This window comes from Numida meleagris, chromosome 3 (genome assembly GCF_002078875.1).
Source record: "Numida meleagris isolate 19003 breed g44 Domestic line chromosome 3, NumMel1.0, whole genome shotgun sequence".
Lineage (NCBI taxonomy): Eukaryota > Metazoa > Chordata > Aves > Galliformes > Numididae > Numida > Numida meleagris.
Genome location: NC_034411.1, coordinates 65,802,585 through 65,819,587, shown reverse-complemented (window position 1 = coordinate 65,819,587; position 17,003 = coordinate 65,802,585). Strand labels below are relative to the sequence as shown.

General features: G+C 42.1%; 1 protein-coding gene across 7 annotated transcripts in view; it reads right to left on the bottom strand.

Moving 5' to 3' along the window:
- FYN (FYN proto-oncogene, Src family tyrosine kinase) overlaps positions 1-17,003 on the bottom strand; it is a 131,816-nt gene that overhangs the window by 59,395 nt on the left and 55,418 nt on the right. The window lies entirely within an intron of this gene.

Genomic DNA, 17,003 nt, shown 5'->3' with positions numbered 1-17,003 from the left:
GTAGTTAGCACAGCTTGGATTTAATAGTGCTGTCAGACAACTTGAGGAATAGTGTTACAAACCAGCATTATTCTAGGCAGAGATAAATAAAGTATCTGCACTGCAGAATTAAAGCACACGGAATAGAGAGGATAAGATATGCACACAATTTTGTCTAGATACACAGATGATACAAAACAAAAAGCAGGAATCAAATGCACCCACATCACTACACTGCATGACAAGTCAAGGTTTGTAATTCCTTCCATACTGCAAAGTCGCAGTTGCTGACAGTCACAGCAGTTATCAGGCAGTGCATGCTCACCATCTTTTTGGGGCACTGCAGAACTGATCAGCTGCACGCTTTGAACGCTTCCTTAAACATGCTGGTCTAATTGACTTCCAGTTTTCAGTGACAGTGGATTATCAGTTATTTGGATGCTGCAGGCTCTTACAGTATTTTTGCAACAGGAAATGTTTATTCCATATGTAAGAATACTGCACTTACAAGAAATAATGCAGGAAAGTGATCTAATTTCTATTCTGCTTCCTTCCTTCTGCAGCGTGCCGCATTGAAGTGTTTGATCCAAAACACAGATATTAGTTCAAGGCCAAGATTTTATTTACCCTGATCCCACAAAACAAGCCTGCAGGTAAATCATGTTCAAGCATCTCACGCTGTAGTATTGTGCTCACATTCATGTGACTTAGGTAAGTGGGTTTACAATTTTTCTTTTCAAGGTTATTGAGCCTTTCATCTCCATTTTTGCATCAATGTTATTGTTTTTAAGCTTCCATTAATTAAGAATGCTTCCAGAAGATGGTGTCAGCTTTGAAGGGTCTTTTTCATGGTTCTGAGCCCCAGTATTCAATGCTGTAGGACAACGGCAGCTACGCTGCATTTAGGGATGCTAGCACAATGCCTTCATGAAAGCTTGCACCCAATCCATGGGTTTTCCCCAAGTAGCACTGCTGAAAAAAAGAAACAGGACTAATTGTTACATTTCACTTCATTGCTTTTGCAAAACCAGTTTTTAACTTAGGAAATCTGAGGCAGCCTTTTAAGAAGACATTTTCAGGCTTCCTCCTATAGATATCCCATTTACTACTACAGCCAACAACACACGTAATATTATAAATGGCCACAAGCAACTGCCTCCTGTCTGCAAGCTAAATTGGCAAGAGACTCTGTAATGCTTCTGGGCCAAATCTGCATCAGGCAGACTGGTGAATTTTGGGAGTTTTGAGCATCAGCAGATTCCCAGACTGACTGACCAGTGCTGACTGCTGCTTACCGAAGTACTTGAAAAGGAATAAACAGACGGGTCAGGAAAAGATGGTGTTCTGAAGTGGGTTGCACAGCTGTAGAAATAATATCCAGAGTTCATTTGTTGTATATTGTCTGTGCTATTCTGAACCATTAAAACCCTCCCCACTCCATCCTGTAGTTTTAGAGAGCTGACAGCACTACTTCTTTCATACTTGTGTGTTAGAGAGGTCAGGGAGTTCAATACATAAATAAAATCAATGGACACTTCAAAAAGCTATGTTTGCTTCATTTATGATGGGAGCGGTGTACTCTTCTGGCAAGGCGAGATTATCCTTGAAATCCAGAAGTTTTCTCAAAGGATGGTCTGGGGCTTCTTGTTTTTTGTTTGCATCTGAGCCCTCTGAATGTCTTCAGTGCAGGTTTTTTTGTGAAGAAAAGATGCTACATGTTTTCTTTTGTACATAGTTTTCAGAGCAGTTTCTCAATGCCAGGAGCACAAATGTAACTGAATGAGAACAGTCCCAACTTTGTCAGCTTCCCAGCACTATATTTTATATGCTTTTGTTTCCCTGCAAGCTCAGCACAGCTTTAGTGGCAGCACCCCGGTTCCCCCTGCCCCCCACAAGTGATACATATTAGTACATCTGTTTTCTCTGTAAAGTCTTTTTGCATTCTTTGCAGGGCACAGGAAGGATGTGGGCTCCTTTTCACATTCAAATGAGGCAAATTAGCCTTTGCCTGGTTCCTACAGTATAATGCTTATTTTACATTTAAGCGTGAGAAAAGGGAGGAAAATAAAACCCAATATGTTAGGTGGGTTACATGTTGCACTTCGGTACAAGCCTCACATAGCCTCCTTTTGCAAACTGCTCTCTACAGGAGATCATTGCTTAATGGGGTTCAAAAGTTTAATTGTGTAAAATGACTGAGTAGCATGCACAAAGAAATAGCAGCTGCAGACACGTAAAGTGTGAGAAAAGGCTAAAAATGCCAAGGTGAATCAGCAGGGCTCAAGCAATCCAGGAGAGATTCCTGAAGCACATTGAAGGTAACTTCCTGACACAGATGACCGCGGAGCCAACATGAGGAAATGCTGTCCTGGACCTTAGGCCCACAAAGACCAGAGGACATAAAAGGTCAGGAGCAGCACTGGCTGCAGTGACCACGATACGATGGATGGACTCTTTTCCGAAAAGATGGATCACAACTCTGGACTTCAGGAGAATAGACTTTGGCCTCTTTAGGAATGTGCTTAAGAGAATTGCATGGGATATAGCCCTGGAGAAAACAGGGGTCCAGGAGAGTTGGTTGGTTTTCAAGGACCACTTCCTGCAAGCTCCACAATGGTCCATCTCAGTAAGCAGAAAACCAACCAATGGCAGAAGGAGACCCACATGGATAGACAAGAAGTTCCTGCCTGAAAGCAAACATAAAATGGGAGCATGCAAGAGATGGAAACAGGGTCAGGTGGGGTTAGGAAAGCCAAAGAAGCTGAATCCAGTAAGAGATGCGAAAAGCAGCAAGAAGATTTTCTACATGTACATCAACAGCAAAAGGAAGACTAGGACCCACTGAACAGGTCATCAGTAGTGCACCCCAGAAATCAATGTTGGGTCCAATACTGTTTAATCTCTTAATTAATGACCTAGGTAATGGCAAAGAGTACATCCTCATAAAGTTTGGGAGGACCATTTGATATGTGAGTTGGCTCTGCTGCCATTCATGGGTGCATGGGTGCCTTGACAGGCTGGAGAAATGGGCCAATGGAAACCTCATGAAGTACAACAAAGTGATGTGCAAAGTCCTGCCCGCATGCTGATGGCTGGCTGAGCAGCTAGCAAGCAGGAGAGAATCTGGGTGTCCCAGAGGGCACTATGTTGAATGTAAGCCAACAATGATCCCTTATGGCAAAGATGGCCAACAGCATCCAGCAGGTCAAGGGAGGTGATCTTTCCCCTTTACTCAGCACTGCTGAGACACTTAGGGAGTGCTGGATCCAATATGGGGCTTCCCAGTACAGAACACACGCAGACTTATTGGAGTGAGTCCAACAAAGGGCGACAGAGATAGTTACAAGATTGGAGCAACTGTCATGTGAAGAAAGACTGAGAACTGGGACCATGTGATCCTAGAGAAGAGAAAGCTCTGGGGTGATATCATCAATATGTATAAATGCCCGACGAGAGGCAGCAATGAAGATGAGGCAAGACATTTCAGTGGTGCTCAGTGTCAGAAAAAGAGGCAACAGGCACAAAGTAAAATACAGGAGATGTTATTTAGATGTAAGAAAAAAAAAACATTGCACAATTAGTAGTAACTCCTCTCCCTCCTTCTAGAAACTAGAGACAAATGCAGCAATTCAGTAATATAACAGAAGTAATGTACACATTTTGCAGGGAACCTGCATGGTTCAAATTCCTGCTTTTTTATGTTCTAATGTGAGAAGTAAAGCCAAGAAGATGCAAAGAAAAACCAAACAGCTTCTTGGCGAACAGTGGTTTACCACAGGCAGTTAGCACTAGGTGCAAATTCAGCGCAAACTCTTAATGCTACACCAGCTTCTTGCACACTTAATGCATGCTGTGCAGGAAAGGCAATAATGCACCCCACATGCAGAAAATCATTATGAAGTTGTCAAGATGCTATAAACATGCACTCGGCCTTACTGATGGCAATCTCCCAGTGCAAACAAACTCTTAGTTCTGTTGATGTCCACACAGGCAGTTTGTAGAGAAAGCCTGACGGAGTTCTGACACACCTGCTAATGCTCAGAAGTGCCTTCTCCAGCTCAAGTGCTGTCCTCATCTGTAATCTGGAATGAACCAGTCTTGCTGCAACTGATGGGCCATGTCGTTGGCCTGGGGATGCATGAAATCCACGTCCCAAAACCCTCCTCTGCTCACAAACTACCCCTTGAATTAAGTAGTTACTTGTAGGTTTTTTCTTGGTTTCCCTTGTTCTGTCCCAATTCACCACACAATGGCCTCTTTTCTGTCTTTTCTCAGCCTGTGTTGGCCTCCCACTTGGCACCCTGGAGCCTCACGGCCTGCTCTGGCTGGTACTGGGAAGCCTCTGAGGAGCAGCAAGAGCCTCTTCTCCCTCAGAGCTCACACTGGTTTTCAGACACCTGCCTGTCCGAAACACAAATGCCTACTGTTTTCACCCACCTCTTTCCTTTCCGAAGCCAAAGGCATTCAAATTGATTAGTCTTGCAGCATACAACAGAACAGCTAACCTATTATGTGTGGCAGCCTGAATTCCCTTCTTCTAGCTCTCTCCTTACAACAGCAGTGTAAAGCTCTGGCTCAGAGACCCAGAGCAGAGAGAATCCAGGAGGATTTAGACGCAGACTCACCCCAAAGCCCAAGCTTCCTCAGTAGCAGGCTCTGGCTGTCCTGAAGCTGTAGGAGTAATGGGGCTTCTCAAACAGTCTGACACCCTTTATGCTGATTTACCCAAAGTGTTGTTCCAAAGGGGTACATGGAGGGACTCAAACAACTCAGGAATTTCTTGAAAACAATGAGGGTATTTTAGGCATCCTTGGAACAGTTGGTTTCTGCCTACTGAGGCGTCCGTTGCATCTTTAATCCATAATTTCCATTGTGGCCTGCTAAAATAATATTTATTATTCCTCTCACCGGTCCTTTCTGCAGATGCTGGGAGGGTGTGGGAGAGCGAAGAGAAAATTAGTTATCAATCATCACTTGCCAAGAGTAGATTAAGATTTACACATTCCTGTGTGAAAAACTCAAGGGAGTTTCATTTATGCCTTTTCCTTTCCTCGGTTATATTTTGCTCCTGTTCTACAACCCCTGTGCTCCCGCTGTACTCAGCCACAACCCGCCTGTGGTGGACAAGCTGCAGAGTGGTAAGCAATTCCGGACTTCTTCCCTTTCATCATGAGATTTCATTTGGACTCCCTTTCCCAGGCCTCAGAGCACAACTAGTTTCTGACAGCAGAAAGGAGAACAAGAAGAGAGTTCATCTATAGTGATGTGATAAAAATCACTCTCTCACACAGACACCTGGAAAAGGATTTCAAAAGAGCTGTTGTGCCAAGAACCTGATAGTAAAACCTGAAATTAAAGCCAACCCACACCTTCCTGTTCACAGACAAAGCTCTTTCATTTTTTCCCTGGCGCTCCTTCTTCTTGACTAATTCTACCTGAGACTAAAACGTAAGTCACCATGGAGCACACCCTCCCACCAAAACACCCAGTGCTCTTGAAAGGGCCACCAAGGATTTCCGCAACAAAAGCACGGCTCTGCTTTACACATGGGGTCACTTCATTTCTCTCACTTAAAAAATAATTTAAAAAAAATTACAGGTGGTAAAAGCACAATAAGCAAACAGGTTGGAGAGAAGGGATAGGAGAATACAGGGATTTCAAGGATTTGGTGCAATGGAAGGCCTGAGGAGCATGCAGGTGAGAGAGCAGCTGGGAAGGAGGGCAGGCCGGCGGCTCGAGCCCCAGCTGTGCCTGTGCCAGCTGGCAGCTGCATGCGGCTGGCTGCCTGTGGGCTGTGCAGAGAGGAGGGATGAGCCTTTAGGGGAGGAGCCGTCTGATAAATCATTAATGAATGAAAATATGAAGTAATCTGTCTGCCTCAGAGGCAGAATTGTCTAATAATGAGGATGATGGACTGGGAAGCCAGAGTTGAGGTGCTGTTCCTACCCGGTGCTTAAGAAGATTGACCTGCCTCCTTATATGTTGATGGGCTCCTTTCTTAAAATCAACAGAGTAAAACTATGATATAAGTTAAAATACGATAATAAATTTTACAGATCCATTTGCAAAAACTGCAGCCCCTGCTCCTCTTTTGTCACAGGCAGTGCACAAAGACAGTACCCGTTCCCAGAGATGATTCACACTAAAATAGGGGATTTCTCAAAGCCATAACAAACCTAGCATGACCTTTTGCCAGTGCCGGTGGCATTTAATTTGAAATCGATTAACTATATACACACTGCTAATTACCCAGAGGTATTTTTTAGCAGTTTGACAGCAGGTTAGAAATGTATGAGTATGCCTGTGTGCGGACAGCGACATTCTGCTATCCCTGTGCTCTGTGAAATGAAGCTCAAGAAACAATTTTGGAAGGTACATTCATGTTTGCAGCGATAGCTGCAGGGGGACTGGGCACATTCAGCTGGAAAGCAATGAGGTTGTCAGGGAAGGGTCAGGCACGGCATGGGTTGTTTTGCACAGAGACCTAGCAAGATGTGTCATGCAGCATAAAATCTATATGGGCCCTGCATGAAAAAGCAGTCATCAATTTTGTACAAATCTCACGCTTATTTGGAAAGATCCTCACAAGGTGATTCTTGACTTGTGTGAAATCTTAAACTCTTCTCTCTTTCCTCTATCTTAAAAAAAATCTTGAATATTCAGGGATTAGAAAGGTTTTAACATAAATACCCAAGGCACAAATCAACAAAAATCCATGTAATGATCCATCTAATGCTGGAGCAGTTTTGGGGTAAGTGATACAAGTGTTTTATCATTCAGTGTACTGATAAGCTAAGATTTTCTGGAGCAATTTGTAGATTGCAGTGGAAACCATAAATAGAAGACATATGGTCATGAGTGAACCTACATATATGGAAACCCAACCATGCCTCTGAGCAAATCTGCAGGGTTTTACTGCATGCCTATTTGCAGCACCGAAGTCCATTTTAATTATCCTGCCAAACCCTATTGAGCCACAACAAGGTTTTTACCGTTTACCAAAGGGTCTGCTCAGGCAATTTTACAAGGAAATTGCTTGTGCCTAATCTAATCACTAAGAAGTATTTAAAATTATGTTAGGCCTAAAAGGACCAACAAAGAAGCAGGAAGCTCCGAAAGGTTCAAGAAGCTTCATAAGGCTGTTACTGTAAATCACAGCAGCAATTTGGAGATGAGCTCTCTGGAGAGACTCCAAGTCATAATCAGATGCTGTATTTCACCGAGAACAAACAGAATGCAGGTGAGATGACTTAAAGAGCACAAAAGTATGATTTCTCACATACATAAGCTTTCTACCGGTGACTGAATACATTTACATAATAAGTGGGTTTTTTAAATTATCCACTGGTGATGTCACACAGATTTAAATAATCTGCAGCACCAGTCTCTGCTATTTGCAAGCCATATCTGACACTTTAAAAAGCCTTTGAAAATGATTTAACTGTGCTCCATTCAAGAATTCTGTTTCTCAAATTTTTTTTAAGCATAAGATGAGCAACATCTATAAAACATTACGAGTGGATTGTGATGACTTGGATTTTTCCACATCCTTACAGAGGAACAGCGCACAACATCAAAAGGAATTACTTCTGTAAATTACAGAAAGTTTAACTGGAGATTGCTGGACCTTTTTAAGCTACAGTCAAGCTTATTAGCACAACAAATATACAGCGTTATCTACCAAATAACCATAGAAGTACGCTGATGGGACATTTGCTAGTTTATGTTTTGCCAAACTGACTGAGAACTCTGTCAGCACTGTTACCAACAGCTGCTTTGATGTGTTGTGTGGACTGCCATGGTTTCAACTTCTATATCTCCTGCTCTTTTGCTTATGCGTTCTGGGCGAGAGAGGAAGAAAAAGAAAGAAGGTAAAAGCTCCCTTCACACTTCACCACTCTGCTGACATAGATTAGTCTAGGACAGATGCCCCGGATTCAAACTGGTTAAATACCAGAAAGGGAAAGACATGAGCAGACAAAGCGAGCTCCAAGGGGATTTATCTCAGAATTTTAGTTTTCTGGTGCTTCACCGAACACCGACTTGCAGAACATATTAAATTTGCCGCTCTCCCTGTCCAGTATCATTAGAGAACTGTCTATCAAAGAACAGATTTCTACCAGAGCTAGTTATCAACATGAAGAAACAATAGAACTAATCACCAGCTGTGCCTAGGGCACCTTCCTCCTCCCCCATCACTGAACTGAAAAGAGTTTTATGTTGTTTTTATTTTATTTATTTCTAAATAAGGAGAGTTCATGTCTAGGTGACACGTAGAAGCATCTGCAACCCAGAAGAACCTAGAGCTACACCATAAAGCTTCTGGAATATATCCCAGACATAAGAGATACGAAAGAAAAAGAAGAGAGCGAGACATTGAATATATTCATGGGTATCATCTAAAAGAAGATAAATATTCCGGGAAAACAAAATACCATGAGAATTGCTGGTTGCAGCGGAAGTGAAGCAGCAGTGATAACTTGATGTGAAAGTTCTCTACACAGTGGTACCCTTACAGCTCTTGCTGTAGCAAGTCAGTGGGTTGGCCTGGTACCAGTCTCTCACTGTGTCTATGAGGAGCTTTCCTACAGAACAAGAGGCGGCTAAAAGTCACGTCATAGGAATTTATTTCTTTCATCAAATGTACTACTAGGGAAATATTTAATACATCAACAGAAACCACTGTGCTTTCTATATGTGCCCTGCGGTACACGCAATGTTCAATGATGCCTCTAATGTATGCCTTAAAGGGGAAACATGCGTTTCTTTTCATTTCTGGAATCTTAAAGGTGCTGTGAAAGTGGTCTGGTAACACAAGATTGACAGTCCCCGTTTCCCCTAAAATTTAAAACTGAATTCTTACATAAATTCACTCAAATCTCACTTGCATAAAAGCACACCTAAAAACAGTTGCAAATGTGGAGACCTGAGCTGGATGGGAAAGGTAAAGACCAAAATTTCCCTGAGTGTGAGTTCTTCCCAAGCACACCCACCTGTGCATGGCTGGAGGGCTCTGATCTCCCTGCCCAGAAGCTGAGTCCCTGTGACCCAGAGCCCTGTCCAACACTTGCCTTCTGGGATGCCTTCAAGGTGGGATGTTTTACATATATTGCACAGCACATAGACCTTCTGGACATCACTGCAGGAGAGATCACAGGCAGGATGTTACATCTTTCACTGGGCATGTGCCACGTGAAGCAGCTCATACCAAGCCACGAGCCACAGCTTTCCTTCTGCTTTGTCAGTTTAGAACAGTGCTCTCTATTCTGAAGCACTTGCCCTTATAGACAGTCTAATTCAGAAAAGACAAGGAAGATATATCCTGTCATTTACAACTGTGCATGCTGATCCCTTAACAACATCTAATGACATACAGGAAAACTGATGGTTAGACTCAAACTAAGCCTCCCTATGTAATTATAGTAATTCAAAGGGCAAAACTCAAGAGCAAAACTTTTCAAAAAGCAAATGTAATAATCTTGGGCTCCTGCAAAGATAAGTAGCGCATACCAAAATGTTTCTAGGGGATGTCTTAAAAATAGGGCTGTGAATGTTGCATGGTGTTCCCAGAGAACAAAAAAAAAAGCCACTTCTGTCATATACAGATTGGTTTCTCTGTGTTTTGACAGATTTGGCATAATTGCCATGGTAGAAAACAATGAGAAGTCTACAGGATCTATCAGCTGTCAGTCTCTACATTTTTTCTATGTCTACAGATACATTTGGAGATATCCTGCTCTACAGATAGAGTAGAATTTCACGTACCAGATTTTCCTTCAGCCTCCACCTTAGATGAAAAAACACATTATTTTTTGAACTCATCAAGTTATATAAATGGGAAGAAAAGGAGGATAAAGGGATTATGTTTTGACAGTAAATGGCACACAGAGGGAGACTAGTGTCTTAATAATGTGAAATTAGCTGTGGGGCAAAAATGGACAATTCCTAAATGCCATATGCTACCAACAAATATCATAGCTAAATGAGAACTTTCCTAAAGTGATGATTTGGTTCGATAACAGCTCACCAAAATGAGCACCCAGCAGTAATGGGTGCTGATGAACCATGATGCAACAACGGGCTTCAAGCATATTGTACTGTAATTTGGTGTAAGTTCCCACTGAAGAAAAGACAAAGCTTTTAACAAGCAACAAAAGAGGACGATAAATGACTTGTATTTATGAAGCGCAGTGGAAGTTTCTTTCCACGTCATCTTCTTTCTAAGTAGCACCTTAACTGCATGAATAAGAAAATTTGTGAACCAAAGACCAAAGTAGTGAACTGAAATTTCAGTTGAAATTTTTATTTCAAGATACATACATGCTTTTTAACTAGCAATTTTGTAAAGAACATAAAAAGTCTCGTGCCACTTATATTTGCTTGTTTTGGGTTGTCATGAGTCTTGCACGAGTTAAGTTCAACAAGGAATACAGTTAGTTTTTAAAAAAAAAACAACAATGCAAAAGCTACATCAGCGAGGTTGTTGAGGATTAGACACCACCTTGTAATAGCAGGAAAGCAGGATTCTCACCTCTCTGAACAGCATTCAAAACCCTCACAGACTGACCCTACTAGCTTTCGTATTTCTCACTATGGCGGCTGCATGAGATGATCAAGGCTGAACACAATCTTCAAGGCTTTTCAAGCTTTTGCTGGAGGGAACATTTCAAAGCAGACTTCTCCCTGTCTCGTAGTACTAGATGGCTGGGCAGGAATGACATTTACACAGTTAAATCTTTTATTATTTTCTCTTCCTTAAAAACAACAGGAGCAATATGACTTGCTGTATTAGATAGATCCCTGTACACGGGCACAGTAGAGGTATAAAGGTCACAAGGACAAAACATCCTTTATTAGAAGGCTGCAGAAACCTCTGCTAGCTCCGAGGTTTTCAGGATGATACAGCATAAACACAAACTTGTTATGAATTTCAGCTCATGGATACTGTCTAAAAATAGGTATTTTCTAACCAGTGGTTTCCCTGATAACATGCTTTAGGAAGAGCTGGCTTTCCTGGAGTCCCGGAGCTCTCTGTGCTGCTCGCTGCTGGCAGCAGGGATGCTGCAGGATGACTCAGAGCACTCTGACAGAGCCTTCCGCATGGCTGACGGAGCGTGACACATACAGCAGGAGTCTCCCCACCTCCAAGCACCTGGATTGCTTCCCAGGCTTTCTTTTATCTTTGATCTTAGCAAACTGATTAATATAAATAACTCAATGTGCAAAAATACTCAGCTTTGGTAATCTATAGTGAGATCTCTCCTTTTCTTCATGCTCTTTCACATGCAGTTTCATTGTGTCCCTGCCACAGGAGCATTTAAACAAGAGAGAGATGAAGAACTGCAGCAGCATGCTTATACTGTGAGGTGGAAAGAGATACTTGTGTCTTGGGAGCTCTTTCTGGAAAGGTAAATTGCATCTGTGCAAAGTATTTAGTGCCCAATGTGAAGTTTTCCAAAGGCACACAGAAACAAACCTCATAGTACTTATACCTTCTGGATAATTCAGCACCCTACATTACACCCTGATGTTTTCTGTCCTCCATTTAGCTTCAGCGGCCACTGATACGCTTGGCTGATAAAACAATCTCCCAAATGATTTTAGCTCTAAAATCTATTAAATCCATGAAGTACTGATGAGGCAGAATTAACACTGAGAGAATTACATTAACTGCCCCCTTCCCCTAGATTTCAGAAAATAAACCCTAAAAATAAGTCAGTGCATAGGCTGTATTGCAAAACAGCATGCTCATGTCAGGAAGGGGAAATTTAATCCCATCCACACAACTTAGGCTCTATCTATAGATGTATTTAGCATTGCAACATGCAGTCTCACAGCCACTGCCTTATCTGCTGCCCAGAAATCACACTCTCTGGTCCCTGTAATCCTGTGCCCAGTCCATGCACTGCACAGCACACTACACCACGCAGATCCCACTCCTTGCCTCTCCTGCAGGTCGCTGCATAGTGGTGACGTTACCTACTAAGACCCTGCTGCCACCTGATTATAAACCTGGCACAAACAGCTTCCAGCTTTGGCAATCTTCTCCACGCTGGATGTTTGCTGTGAGATTTTTCCCTTTCTTTGTTGCCATTTTGGATTTTTGGCATTACTTCAGCCCAAATTTTTCAAGCTAGTTCTGAAACAAGGCATGGGAAATTGCAGTGATTCGTCCATGCTAAAAGCCTCTGGTCAATCCTTGAACAGCTTGAGAGGTTTTTGTGATTTGAAGCAAAAGCTTGTACGCTGGCAAGGCAAAATCTCTGTATTTTGATCTCTGCATAAAACTCCTAAACATGACTAAACTACCAACCTCTGAAAAAAACAAGTAATGAATTACTGACCCTTGAAGAAATAAATCTCCATTTGCATGGGCTCAGTGGAGAGGTGACACTTCCTAGCAACTGCATTCCCTGGAGACAAACTCTACAATCCTGCTACCAGGTTGGTCGGACCAGCCTGCTGCAAGCTGCACCTACACTTCAAAAATGAAGCGATCAGAGCTGTATATGAGAACAGGTGCAAGTCTGCTCTATATCTGAATTCGATAAAATCAAACCAACAACAGGCTGGATGGCAGTGACCCCTATGGTGCATTACGCAAACATTTTTATTCTGTTTTCCAGAGGGGAGGAAGGGGAACAGAAGGTAGAAGAACAGGGAAATGTGATGGAACAGGAGTTCTGTATCAAGTGAACAGTGACAAAAATACCCTGAAGCACGCACAGAAAAGAGCAAAGTTGATGCAACATTCCCTAAAGCAAACATCTGAACTTGCAAATTTAATGCTCTTCTTTCAGCAGAGCGTTTGGAGAGCTTGTTATCTCGAATTTTAAAAAAGCAAACAAAACAAACAGTTTATCACTTGCAAAATCCATCATGAATCTTCAAGATACTGTAACATTATGATTCAAAGATCTCTGTCACTGAGCCAGCTCAGAAAGCCAGGAAGTGCAGCAGCATATAGCACTCTACTCCGATTGCTGTCCAACAAGTGCTTGCTTCTCTCTTCTCCAGTGGGTAAGGCAGAAGGATCCTCTGGACAAGTGGCCCACAGATAAATCTATTTGGACTGTCTCAACTTCAGCCCAAAACAAAACCCAACAGCTAAACTGACAGGATGTGAGAGAATGGCCTTAAGTTACACCAGGGGAGGTTCAGACTGAATATTAGGAACAATTTATTCTCAGAAAGAGCAGTGAGGCATTGGCCCAGGCTGCCCAGGGAGGTGGTGGAGTCACCATCCCTGGAGGTATCCAAGAAATGCGGAGATGTGGCCCTGAGGGACATGGTTAGTGGGCTGGTGGGGATGACGTGACAGTTGGACTAGATCTTAGAAGTCTTTTCCACTCTTAATGATTCTGTGACTGCATGAGACTTGAGAGTGAGACTTAGGAAAACACTTGGGAGAATGCATGAGAGAGGCTGAGGCACAAAGTTCTGTGCTGCCAGAGGCAGAGCTGCAGCTTCCCGAAGTGGAGTTATCTTGCACACAAGTGTGACAACACTTCCCATATATTAAGATAGCAGGCTAAATCCAACCCAGTTTGGCCTGGAGAGATGGAGTGAGCAGGGGACAAGCTGCATTCCTTACACAACGTATGGACTAGCTTTAATGTTTATCACACCCAGCACCAACATGCACATCTTTCAGATGGAGTAGACTGGAAGAGAAGAAACAGACTAAAATTGAAGGAATTACAAGCATAGCATAGCAAATCTCAGTAAAACCCAACATAATTTAAATGCTCAAGGGTTTCCACACACTTTCCTTCCTAAGGATGTATGATAATCTTCAGCCCACAGGAAGAGATAATGAAGTTCTGCAACAGAAGCACATCAAGAGGTGCAGCAGTGCCCAAATTAATGACTCTGGAAAACTTGGAAAACTAAAAGCTACTAGAAAGAGGACCAAAACATGCCAGGTCATCCATAATTACAAAGAACAGCTAATGATTCTGGCAAAGCCTCTTGTGGCTGTGGCAGAATACAGGTAATAAAGCACAAGTTATGGCAGGTTGTTTTTGCAGTAAGAGTGCACATACCAAGCTCTTTGCAAATAATACATAGTCATCTATAATACTTTATGTCAGAAACCTGACAAGAAAGAAAAATCACCATGAGAAGTTCTATAGCTTTTTTTGTTAGACGTCACAGATGTCAATAATTGTGCCATGGAGATCAGACACACAGGAACCCACAGAGGGTCACAATAATTCTTTTCTAAAGGCAATCAAACTTACTATGCATCAAGTTACTGAGAATTTGTTTTCATATCATTTCTAAAAATCAAAGCAGGTACTACCTGCTAATTAAGGGAGAAGAATCTGATTGTCCTTAATGAGCAAAAAAAAAATCCAACTCCAAAATACCAGAGGAGATTTTAGAAACTAAAATCCAAATTTTTAAATGATATAACCAACCATAGAACTTAGATGAACAAGGACAAAACACCACATGGTACAGAATAAGCCATGCTCAGACATGCAAAAAAATCTTACAAATGGCCTGAGTTTCAAGGGACATTCAGACTGGCAAAGAATAGGGGAAAAAACTAAAACACAGACCATTCCAAAGTTTTCTTTTGTACTTCAGCTGTGCTTCTTGGGACTCCTTGCAGATGTGTCAGTATTTTATATGATGGAGAGAAGGCCGAACACCACGTTCAATACCACGTGGGTCAGACACTTAAAACGCCAAGCAGCATTTGCTCTGACATCCACAAGGCTGCTTTACAGAAATCTCATCAAAAGAGGTCTCTGCTCACACTGCTCAGGAAGACCATCAGCTTAGCTGAGTGAGTTTTAAATTAATCAAGATTTCCCTCAAAGCACTCAAGTGTACTTCTCTAATCAGCTCCTAAATCCATTATGAAGTTTTGATCTGGAGGCTGTATGACCCTTTCTAGGACTTTGATCCAAGATGAATAAGTGACCTCTGTGCCTCTGAGCTCAGCTACTATGTCAGGATAAATTCAAAATATTCTCTTAGTGTCTAGACCTTCCTGGATTCAGTGGGTTAGGGACAGTGACCAGACAAAACTCCTTCCTTGCCATAGGCAAACTTACAGTGGGGAGGGAGATGTTTCAGAGATGCTTACAGACGAGAAACTGATTCCTGATTATTCTTCCTCAAAATGAGATTTTGCCAACAATTTGAAGTGGGAAGAGGGGAAGGAACAGCTGTGAAAACAAGCAAAATTTGCAGAGTCTGTTTACATATTATAATGGCTCCAGGAAAACAATATTAAATTATTGTGCAAAATCTTGGAGCATGGAGTGCGACAAAGTGAGCTCCAAGCTGGCTTGAAGAAATTCTAGAATGTATACAAACCAGTAGTGAGAAGTGTCTTTTTATTCTATCTCTGAACAAGAAGTTTTCAGAAGCATCACTTTCTCCTTAGTTTTGAGATTCAGACATGTCAGCAGCCATGCTCCCCAAGTCTGAACAAGAACTAAAAGTTGAACAACATTGTGCAAGTAGGTCGTTAAATGAACCAGACTTACTTTTACCCCCACTAACAAGTTTACTGCATCTATGTGACACCAGATTTCTTTGGAGCCACAGGATGCAGCTTCCCTGAGCTGGGAGGTTCTTCAGCAAAATTCCTCTCTCAAAGGCAGAGAAGATGCAAGCTGCACACTGATCAGCAGTGAGTGATAACAATGAGAAGCAACAAGGAGGCACTCTGAGGATGGTCAGACACTGGAACAGCTGCCCAGAGAGGCCTCCATCCTTGGAGTACATCTGAATTTTGAAAATCAAGACCCTGACCAACCTGATCTAATAGGATCTGTTTCAAGGAGGCGAGACGGCATACAGCAGTTTCTTCAAACCAAAACTGTTCTGGTTCCAATAAATGTGTTTCTTTCATCTCTTTCCTCTTGCTGCTCTTGAACTATATTCTTTCATTGAGGACAGCCACTGGGCCAAGATCACTGATGTAACTTTGAAGGGAAATTCAAACACAACAATCTCACTACCATGTCTGCCCATAACCTTATTTTCCTTTGTGTTACACAGCAACATTATTTTTCCATTATGATGCTGCTCCTTGACCTGTGAGCACTACAGCTTTGTCACATGTCACACAAAGATCACCTGATATGGAAGGACATCAGACAACTTACAGTACCAAAGTATAGTAGCTACCATCAAAAAGCAAACTAGATATAGATCTTCACTTGCAGCAACAGAAATCAGCACAAAGTCTCATGTGCTGTGAGTTCACACAGCTGGTCTATAGCTCATCTTTGGGCATACAAATAGAGAGAAAACTACTTAAAAGAATGGCAGTGTGGTTTACCCAGGTATAACTGTACTGGACTTTTCAAGCATTTGACAGATTTTTTTTTTTTTTTTAATTTTGATCTTGATCATTTTTTCTTCACTTCATGACTATACATTCTGCAGAAGACTAAATGATCTACATTTAAGCATCTGCTAGCTAATCCAGATTCTTCTGTATGATGTAACAACATCTGTTATTTTTTTTTTTAATGGCAAAAAGGAACAAGTGTTCTCACAGAGCTAGTCTTTGATTTTAGGTTTTCAACCCCTGCAGGCTATCTTACTCTGAAGTCCTCTGCCAATGGAGAATAAACTGGCTTTCATCTGCAATCTGCAATCTGCACACATTGGCTGAAGAAAAAATTCTAGTCCAACAGTCTTCTTGGCCAAGGGAAGAAAGGAACACAACCTTCTGCTGGTAATTTTTTTCCAAGAGTGCCAGTGATCAACAGGTACCAGCCACAGCCGCATACACTGAGTCTCTAAGAGGGAAAAGCAAGGTAAGTCTACAAACTACTGGGGATCTGCTGGTTTGTTTTTTTTCGCTTGTTGCTGGGATTATTATTATTATTTTTTTTTTTAGGTTTGACTGGAGAGAAAAAGAGAAGACTATGAAGAGTTTTCTCAGGATTACATCCCTCCAGTTGGGGCATGTCACTAATTATCTTCCATTCTTTGATGCCTCCTTCTCACAGTGGCACAGCTCGGGAGCAGAGCTACATTGCACATAACAT